The following is a 10,356-nucleotide window of genomic DNA, read 5'->3' on the forward strand; positions in this document are numbered from 1 at the left end:
AGTTCATATCATTGTGGTCAGAAAAGAATGTGTGGTATGATTTCAATCTTCTTAAATTTATTGAGACTTATTTTGTGGTCTATTGTGAGGTCTACCATGGAGAATGTTCCTTGTGGACTTGAGAGGAATGTGTGTTCTGCTGCTTTTGAATGGAATGTTCCGTTCATGACTGTTAAGTCTATCTGGACTAACTTGTCATTTAAGTCTGGTGGTTCCTTATTGATTTTCTCTCTAGATGAAGAAAGTTGGGTACTAAAGTCCCCTGTTGCTCTTTCCCTTGGCTTCTTTCCGGTGGCGGCAGCAGTGGATTGTTCAGACATGTCCAAGATTAAGGCTCGAGATCTCGGCGACAAGAATCAGGAGGAGCTGCTTAAACAGCTAGAAGACCTAAAGGTGGAGCTGTCCCAGCTGTGTGTCGTCAAAGTGACAGGTGGCCTCCCTCCAAGCTCTCTAAGATCTGAGTTGTTTATAAATCCATTGCCCGTGTTCTCACTGTCATCAACAAGATGCAGAAATAGAACCTCAGGAAATTCTACAAGGGTAAGAAGTACAAGCCCCTGGATCTGCGGCCCAAGAAGACATGTACCATGTGCTGCTGGCTAAATAAACATGAGGAAAATCTGAGACCAAGAAGCAGCAGTGGAAGGAGTGGCTGTACCCTCTGCAGAAGTATGGGGTCAAAGCCTGAGCGCTGGCATTAATAACACACACACACACACACACACACACACACACAGAGTCCCCTGTTGTTATTGTTTTGCTGTCTATTTCTCCCTTTATACCAATTAGTATTTGCTTTATATACTTAGGTGCTTCTATATTGAGTGCATTAATATTTACAAATGTTTTATCCTCTCATTGGATTGACACCTTTGTCATTATGTAATGACTTTATTTGTCTCCTATTACAGTCTTTGCCTTAAAGTCTATTTTGTCTGATATAAATATAGCTACTCTGGCTTTCTTTTGGCTCCCATTTACATGGAAGATTTTTTGCATTCCTTCACTTTTAGTCTGTATGCATCCTTAAAGCTGAAGTGAGTCTCTTGTAGGTAGCATACAGTTAGTTAGGTCTTGTTTGCTTGTTTGTTTTAATTTATTCAGCCACTCTGTCTTTTGATTGGGAAATTTAGTCCATTTACACTTAAAGTAATTATTGATTGGTATGGACTTATTGCTATTTTGTTAAGTGTTTTCGGACTGTTTTGTTCCTTTCTTCTCTTGCTCTCTTCTTTGTGATTTGATCCTTTTCTGTAGTGGTATGCTTAGATTCCTTTCTCTTTCTCTTTTGTGTATCTGCTGTAGGTTTTTGCTTTGTGGTTGCCAGAGGCTTACATAAAGCAACTTATATTTATAACAGTCTATTTTAAGTGAATAACAACTTGTTCAAATGCATTCTAGAGCACTACATTTTTACTCTCTTCCTCTCCGTGTTTTACGTTTTTATGTCACAATCTATATCTCTTTATCTTCCATTCATTAACAAATTATTATAGTTACAGTTATTTACCTAATATCCTTTTTTTTCTTTTTTTTTTTTTTTTAAGATTTTATTTAGGGCAGCCCAGATGGCTCAGCGGTTTAGCTCCACCTTCAGCCCAGGGTGTGATCCTGGAGACCCGGGATCAAATCCTGCATCGGGCTCCCTGCATGGATCCTGCTTTGCCTCTGCCTCTGCCTCTGCCTCTCTCTCTCTCTCTGTGTCTTTGTTTATTCATGAGAGACACAGAGACAGAGAGAGAGGCAGAGACACAGGCAGAGGGAGAAGCAGGATCCATGCAGGGAGCCCGACACGGGGTTTGATGATCCCGGGTCTCCAGGATCACACCCTGGGCTGAAGGTGGAGTTAAACCGCTGAACCACCCGGGCTGCCCCCTAATATCTTTTTAAATAAGATCATTTTTCTTTTCTTCTTCTTCTTCTTCTTCTTCTTCTTCTTCTTCTTCTTCTTCTTCTTCTTCTTCTTCTTCTTCTTCTTCTTTTTAGAGAGAGAGAGCACATGTGCATATGGGAGGTGGAAGAGACAGAGGGAGAAGGACAGAGAGAATACAAACAGGCTCCACACCCAGCTTGGAGCCTGATGTAGGGCTCAATCCCACAACCCTGAGATCATGAACCAAGCTGAAATCAAGAGTTGGATGCTTAACCAACTGAGTGCCCCAATAAAATCATTTTTCCAATTAAACCAGCCAGGATTGGTTTCTGTGGCTTGCAATTAAGAACAAGACCACTACTCTTCTATAACTGGAATGTCCCCAGACCTCACCAGCTGATGGTGACTAATAAGGTCACTTTACTACTTAGACACTTATTTTGTTAGTCAAATAGCCCACACTTGTATAACTACACTGTTATACAGAGTTGTTGTTTGTCTTCCTTTTCATATTTGTAGACATCTCCAAGTTCCTTTAAGCCACTGCCCATTTCAGCAAAATGAATCAGCCCCACCCACTGCTTAACAGTCTACTTGGGCCATTCAGTGTTCACATGTCATTTCTCCAGTGTAGTGGGTAATGACTTGTAAACACTCCTCTTCTTGGCTTCCATTCTTAGAGGCCCCCAGGAAAGACCCAGAGCCCCAGGGATCACAGAATTTAATGAGCCGAATGCTTTAATTTTGCATAAGCTCTTCCCTCTTTAGAGCTCCTATGTTGTCAAGCAGACAGGATGGAGGCAGGTCATGCCATGACCAGTGTGCTCTACCTGAAACCACTACTCTCCTCCAAACCTTAGTCCTCTTCTTGAATCCTGTTTAGCATGCCTGAATTTTTATTTCCTTGAATCCACTCTCAGAAGTTCTGTATTTATCAATTCTTTCTTCTTTTAAGCTCCCATTCTGCTAGCAGTTGTCCAGATATGACTTTCTCAGTGCTCCCTTCTACCATGCACATCCATTATGGAGTAGACGAGCAAATTCAAAGGATTCTGGACCTGGGTGAAGCCTGTGCACATGGAGAGTCCCAAGAGTAACAATGTCTTTCTTCTTATTCAATGCCTAATTCTCCTTCTCTGTCTCCAAAAACATCAGAGGAACCCCTCTTTAACCCAGTCTAGTTGAACACCTTGTTCCCTGCCTTGGAGATTCCCAGCTGAGCTCAGAGGTGAGAGGCTACCTCTCCTACCAAGTCCCTACAGGCTCTAAGTTCTTTCTCTTGGTTTGGGCCCCTGCTATTTTCTCTCTGCCATTGATATGTATTGATATGACATTGATATGATATTGATATTACTTGTCTATCTCTATGTGAAAAATTAACCCAAAACTTAATGGCTTAAAATAATATTTATTTCCTCATGGTTGCTGTAAGTCAAGAATATGGGAACAGCTTAGCATGAAGATCCACAAGCCCTAGCCAAGTCTTCACATGACAACAGCTCTAGCTGACATCTTAGCTGGGAGATCAGATCCTGAACCATACAACTAAGCTGCTCCCAAATCCCTGACCTACAGAAAGTGTGAGATAATAAGTGTTGTAAAATCATGTGTCTTTGTAATCAATCTCTTACTCCACCCCAGTCCTCTGGCAAGTGATCTAGTCTGTGTCTTATGCCTGGAAAAGTTTTCCTTTTCCAGAGTATGACATGAATAGAACCATACAGGAAGTAGCCTTTTGAGTTTGGCTTTTTCCCCCCTTTAACATAATGCCTTTGAGATTCATCCCTATTGTTGCATATCTTATTCATTTGCTCCTTTTTATTGCTAAGGAGTATCTTTTTGTAAGGCTGTACCACAATTTGTTTATCCACTCACAATTGATGGATATTTGGGTTGTTTCCAGGTTTTGGCAATTAAGAATACAGCTGCTATAAACATTTGCCTGGAGGTGCTTCTGTGGACTTATATTTCCATTCTCTTGAAATACTCAGGAGTGAGATTGGATCAGAATGGATCACAGATCTAAATGTGAAGCCCAAACCTATCAAACTTCTATGGCAACATTTTCCAATTGAACTTTATGTAATGATGAAAATGTTTGGGACGCCTGGGTGACTCAGCAGTTGGGTGACTCAGCAGTCTGCCTTCAGCCCAGGACATGATCCTGGGATCCTGGGTTGGAGTCCCACATTGGGCTCCCTGCAGGGAACCTGCTTCTCTCGCTGCCTGTGTCTCTGCCTCTGTGTGTGTGTCTTTCATGAATAAATAAATAAAATCTTTAAAAAAATGAATATGTATTATTATCATCCTGTGTCATTCAATACAATAGCCAGTAGACACACATGGATATTAAGTACTTGAAATGTGACTAATGTGGCTAAGGAACTGAACTGTTAATTTTATTTAATAAGATTTTAATTAATTCAAATTTAAGTAGTCACATTTGACTAGTAGTTATCATGCAAGACAAGGCACTTCTAGAATAAAACACAGAAGAAAATCTTTGTGATTTTGGTTTAGGCAGAGATTACTTGGGGCACAAAAATCAAATCATAAGCTATACAATTTTTTTTGATAAATTGGACTTATCAAAATTGAAAAACCCCTGATCCTTAAAAGAGGCTTGTAAGAAAATGAAGAGACAAGCAGCAGAGAAAATATTTGTAAAACAAATACCTGGCTAAGGAATTTCACAAGTTGATCATAAGAAAATGACCAGATTTTTAAAAATAGGCAAAATATTTGAACAGACACTTCAACAAACAGATTTAAATGGCAAATAAGTACATGGAAAGAGGCTCAGCATAGTAATTCATTAGAGAAATGGCAATCACCACCATGAGATACCACCTTACACTTAATAGAATGCTGTTTTTGAAGATTTTATTTATTTATTCAAGAGAAAGAGAGAAGCAGACTCCAAAGAGAGCTTTAAAAGATGTCTTGAATGAATGAAAAGGTATATACCTTTTTTTTAGTTGAAGTATAGTTGTCATAAAATATTATATTAGATTCAGGTGACAACATATTGATACAACAATTATATACATATTACAACAGCTCACCATGATAAGTCAGTCTGATTACCATCTTCACCATACAGAGTTGCTAAAATATTATTGACTATATTCCCTATGCTGTACCTTTCATCCTCATCATTTATTTACTTTGTAACTGGAAGTTTGTACTCTTTATCCCCTTCACCTATTTCACACTTCTCCCACCCCACCCCTGGTAACCACCAGTTTGTTCTCTGTATTTATGAGCCTCTTTCTGTTTTTCATTTGTTTGTTTTTAGAATCCACATATAAGTGAAATCACATGGTATTTTTCTTTCTCTGTCTGACCTATTTCACTTAACATAGTACCCTCTAGGTCCATCTATGTTGTTGGAAAGGACAATATTTTATTCTTTTTTTTTTATGACAGAGTGATATTTCTTTATATCTATATGTGTGTGTGTGTGTGTGTGTGTGTGTATATATATGTATGTATGTATATCACATCTTCTTTATCCATTCATCTATCAATAGGCACTTGGGTTGCTTCCATATCTTGTCTATTATAAAAAAATGCTACAATAAACAAAAGGGTGCAAAGATGTTTTGAATTAAATATATTCTAAAAAATATACTTTTTTAGTAGGAAAACTCAACATTATAAATTTGTCAATTCCCTCTAAATTAGTTTATAAAGTAAACTTGATCTCTTAAAAAAATACCAATAGATTTTGATTTTAGAAAGAGCCAGGTTTTTTCTAAAATTCCCAGGGAGAATATCAAGGACAATTGTGAAACGGAATAGTAAGAGAAAATTCCAGTTAAGTGCAGTAGAATGAAGAGCTCTTTACACTTCATTTCCCCTGAGACCTCTCTGAAATGGGAGTAAAGGAAAAAGAAAACAACAAAGGGAATGTAACCTTGCTAGATCAAAGAAATTCAGGAAAAACAGGAGATAAGAAATGGTAACACATTTGGAGACAATGAGAAGATGATGGAGGAATGGATGACCAGAGCTGAGAAAGCAGAGGTGTGTGTGCAGAGGTCTCTCCAGGGCCTACAGCCTGGAAGGAAAATGATTTACTGGTTCATGCCAGGCCTCAGAGATGGATATTTTTGTACCCTATGCCCATGAACTAGCTCTGTCCTCATCCAGTGACCCTACAATGAGGCCCAATGATGCACACCTCCTCCACCTCCTCCTCCCACACCCTAAGAATCCTATCACATATTGCCAGTCTTACTTATGAAGAGTTGTCAAGGATCATTAGATAATTGAGGAAAGTCTTCAACATGAAAGATCAAAACAGAGAAAAAAGTAAGTCAGGAAAAATAGAACAGTGTAGGGACCAGAAGAAAAGAATACACACACATACACTATAATCATGGATGGATCAAGGTGGTAATTGCAATGTTTCTGGTTGTCTCAAGCTTTTGGCTGAGATTCAGAAGGTTGAGGACAAAGTGGCTAACAAATATCCCCACCTTTTACTTTATTTATTTATTTTTAAAGATTTTATTTATTCTTGAGAGATAGAAAGAGAGAGGCAGAGACACAGGCAGAGGGAGAAGCAGGCTCTCTGTGGGGAGCCCAATGTGGGACTCCATCCCAGGACCCCTGGATCATGCCCTGAGCCAAAGGAAGATGATTAACCACTGAGCCACCCAGGTGCCCCAGCACCCCCACCTTTTTTTTTTTTTTTTTAAAGATCTTATGTATTTATTCATGAGATGCACACAGAGAGAGGCAGAGAGACAGGCAGAGGGAGAAGCAGGTTCCCTGCAGGGAGCCTGATGTGGGCCTCCATCCAGGAACTACCTGAGCTGAAGGCAGACACTCAACCATTGAGCCACCCAGACGTCCCACAGCTTCACCTTTTAAAGAGAGGTGCTAGATCATTCACATGTAGTGGGATACAGTGGTCAACAGCCTGGGTGCAGGTGCTAGAGTGCCTGAGTCCAAATCCTGACTCTGCCCTTACTAGTTCGTGACTGTGGGGAGACCAGCTGACCTTTTTGTGTTTTGGTTTCCTTATCTGCAAAAGGAAGATCATCAAAGCACCACGTCACAGAAGCCACAGAATCGTTGTGAGGATTCAAGGAATTTAATAATCCATGCAAAGTGTTCAGATAAGAGGCTGGCACTTAGAAAAAGCTCAGGAATATCAGCTAATTGTTACTGTTAGCCCCTCACCCACCCTCAGGCCTATAGAAGGAAAGACATGAGTATAGTTGTTAAAATGTAGGTGTCTTTTTTCTTCAAAAATTTATTTGAGAAAGAGAGTGAGAGAGAAAGAGCATGAGCAGGGAGAGGGGCAGAGGGAGAAGGAGACTTCCTGATGAGCAAGGAGCCCCATGTGGGACTTGATCCCAGTACTCTGGGATCATGACCTGAGCTGAAGGCAAATGTTCAAACAACTGAGCCACCCAGGTGCCTCAAAATGTAGGTGTCTTTCCTGTACCATCATGGGGGAGCATTGGGGAGTCCGTCCTTAACCTCCAGTTAACTGAGGAGAGGGCTTCAGTAAGCACCCAGAGCGTTTGACCTGTGTGCCCTAGAGCTGGATGGACTCCAGGACTGATATTTGGTAGGTACCTGAGAAAGCCCAAAGGTGAGAAGATGAGGCTAGACAGGCTTGAAGCGGTACAACAGAGAGTGAGGGTTTTGTAGGAACATCCTCATTTCTAGGATTTGGCAGGGAAAAGGTTTATTCACATTTTTCATGGGCTGGATATGGCCCCATGGAAGGGGAGTTGGCTAGTGGTTTTCTTGGAAAGGGTCCTATTTCGTGGACTTTCTGCCAGGGGAGAGACGGCCTCAGTCAGCAGAGGTTCAAGCTTGCCAAGATGCAGAAACTGAGAGGGCCTTGATTGCATCAAGGGAACTATGGCTAAAAGGACCCTTGAAACTACCCAGAGCTCCCACATAAGGAAGAAAGGACATCTGGACACAGCTGGGACTTTGATCTTATCCTTTTTTTTTTTTTTTTTAAGATTTTATTTATTTATTCATGAGAGACACACAGAGAGAGACAGAGATATGGGCAGAGAGAGAAGCAGGCTTCCTGCGGGGAGCCCAATGTGGGACTCGATGCCAGGATCCTGGGATCATGACCTGAGCTGAAGGCAGACATTCAACCACTGAGCCACCCAGGTACCCCTGCAAGTTTTTTTTAATTGGGAAATCTACTTTTTTTTTTTTTTTTTTTTAGGTTTTATTTATTTATTTGAGATAGAGAGTGAGAGAGAGAGAGAGAGAGCACAAGCAGGGGGCAGAGGGAGAGGGAGAAGCAGACTCCCCACTGAGCAGGGCACCTGATGTGGGGCTCCATCCAGGCTCCCAGATCATGACCTGAGCTGAAGGCAGACACGCAACCTCTGAGCCACCCAGGTGCCCCAGTTTTGCAGTCTTGGTGTCTATGTTCTTGCTGCTCTCCCGTGTTATTGAATAAAACCCTCGGAAAATTTTAGCCTTCTCATAGGTATGTTAAAATCAGTCCATTGATAAAGGACATGCAGCCTATATGTTTAAGTCCCTGTTTGCATTTGTATCAGAGGTTTAAAGAGGACAGTCCACTCGTGAGGGCCAGCATGGTAATCAGCAAAGTAAGTGACTCTAAGAGGATATAAAAGTCGGGGTGTGGGGAGATTTTCTTCCCAGAGGTAAAGTTGGGCATGTCTGAATCTCACCAAAGGGAGGAGGCAATAAACACTATCTCCCAGCCTATGTGCTCCTAAACTGCCCGGTTATGCCAGGAAAACCTTTGTAAATAGGGTGAGTTATGGATAAACTGTTTTTGCTTTTTTAATTTTGGTTTGTTCTGTGCTTCTAGGGACTCATAAGCAACATGAAAGAAAAAGTAATTTGCTTCTTCATTTTGATCAAGATAGCTAAGCCGCTATCCTCTGAATTCTAGGCTGCTTTCCTGTGAGGATACTCATTTATTCATGTAATATATATGAAGTGAAATAATCAATTGACATTCACTGTCAGGTACTGTGAGGGAATGGAAGTTCCCTGGTGAGCAAATAGAGACAAAAAGGTCATCTTCAGGGAAGCCTAGAGCTTGGTGGGGGAGAGAAATAGAATGGAGAAAACATTTCAGGATGAGGGGACAGTCTGTTTGAAAGCACAAGGCCAACAGGAATTTCAGCTGGAATTGCTTGGAAGGAGAAGTTGGTGGCTGATGCTTTGAGAGGAAGAGTCAGCTCTTTGGAGCCTGGAAGAAGGGATGGGGTGGAGAGTGGGGTGGAAGGGAGCTGTAGGTAGTAGACTCAGGGACCTTGATGGAACGCCATGCCTCAGTGGTGGCTGGACCTGTGGGTGGTGGCTGAGGGTACTTGTTGGGCCTTGAGACCAGGAAAGGTGGCAGTGAGGGGCACTGAGCCTCCTCAGTGTCCGAATGAAAGGAAGGATGAACACTTAGTGGCTCATCTCACAGGCATGAAAAGCAACAGAACAACTCCTTGGTGAGAGGCAGTGTGTTTGGGAGGCTGGACCTTTGTACCTGGAGCTAAAGCATTTAGGTTCAAATCCTAGTTCTACCAACAGCTTGGACAGTTACTTGAAAATGGGGTTTACACTGTTTTATCCAGCGGTGGGGCAGATTTAAATTGGCCTAATGCATGTTAAGTTCTTATAAGTGTTTGCCACCATGTCAGTGCTATAAACACATTAGGGAAAAAACAAGTAGATGTGAGGCCTGCCTCCAAAGTCCTTGGCCTCATTGGTTCTCTGAGGGGCTGGCTGGTACAGCCTGTGGGAGCAAGAGGGGTTTCCAAAGTGGGCTGAATTTCCAGCCAAATTAGGAAGTGGTTGAGGTTTGAGACGGGAAAACAAATGTTAAGGTAACACTTTTTTTTTTCATCTCAAGTTCCCAGAGCACTTCCCGTTCAGATCCATCGACAGGCTCATGAGCCATTCCACTGTAGTAACGGTCGTGCCGGTGGTAAGCCTGAATCCAAACTGAGAAAGATGAGCGATTTTAAGGGGAATCAGACATGCAGAACCACATGGGTCACTGAGTCCTTAGAGACCCTCAAAGCGAGCACGCAGGTAAAGATCACAGTGGTGGGGGATCCCTGGGTGGCTCAGCGGTTTAGCGCCTGCCTTCGGCCCAGGGCATGGTCCTGGAGACCCGGGATCGAATCCCACGTCGGGCTCCCGGTGCATGGAGCCTGCTTCTCCCTCTGCCTGTGTCTCTGCCCCCCCCCCCCCCGTGTCTCTCATGAATAAATACATAGAATCTTAAAAAAAAAAAATCACAGTGGTGGTGCCAGGGAACCCAACTGGAAGCACCATCACTGGAAGCAGCGTTTCAAGGAGGGCTGCCCCAATCTGGAATGCACTGTCCCGCAGCTGCATCATCCAGCGGTGGCTCCAAGCAGAAAAGAGGTAATAAATCACGACTTAAGAGGGAGGGTCGCTCACAGAGGCCCGGGCAGGTGGGCCCGGCGCGGCGGGGACTGCTCGGCGGCCTCCCT

The 10,356-nt window shown here is 42.4% G+C and overlaps 1 pseudogene; it reads left to right on the forward strand.

Moving 5' to 3' along the window:
- Positions 1-304: 304 nt before the first annotated feature.
- Positions 305-1,027, forward strand: LOC112659850 (60S ribosomal protein L35-like; annotated as a pseudogene).
- The last annotated feature ends 9,329 nt before the right edge of the window (positions 1,028-10,356 follow it).

Source organism: Canis lupus, chromosome 35, assembly GCF_003254725.2.
Source record: "Canis lupus dingo isolate Sandy chromosome 35, ASM325472v2, whole genome shotgun sequence".
NCBI classification, from domain to species: Eukaryota; Metazoa; Chordata; class Mammalia; order Carnivora; family Canidae; genus Canis; species Canis lupus.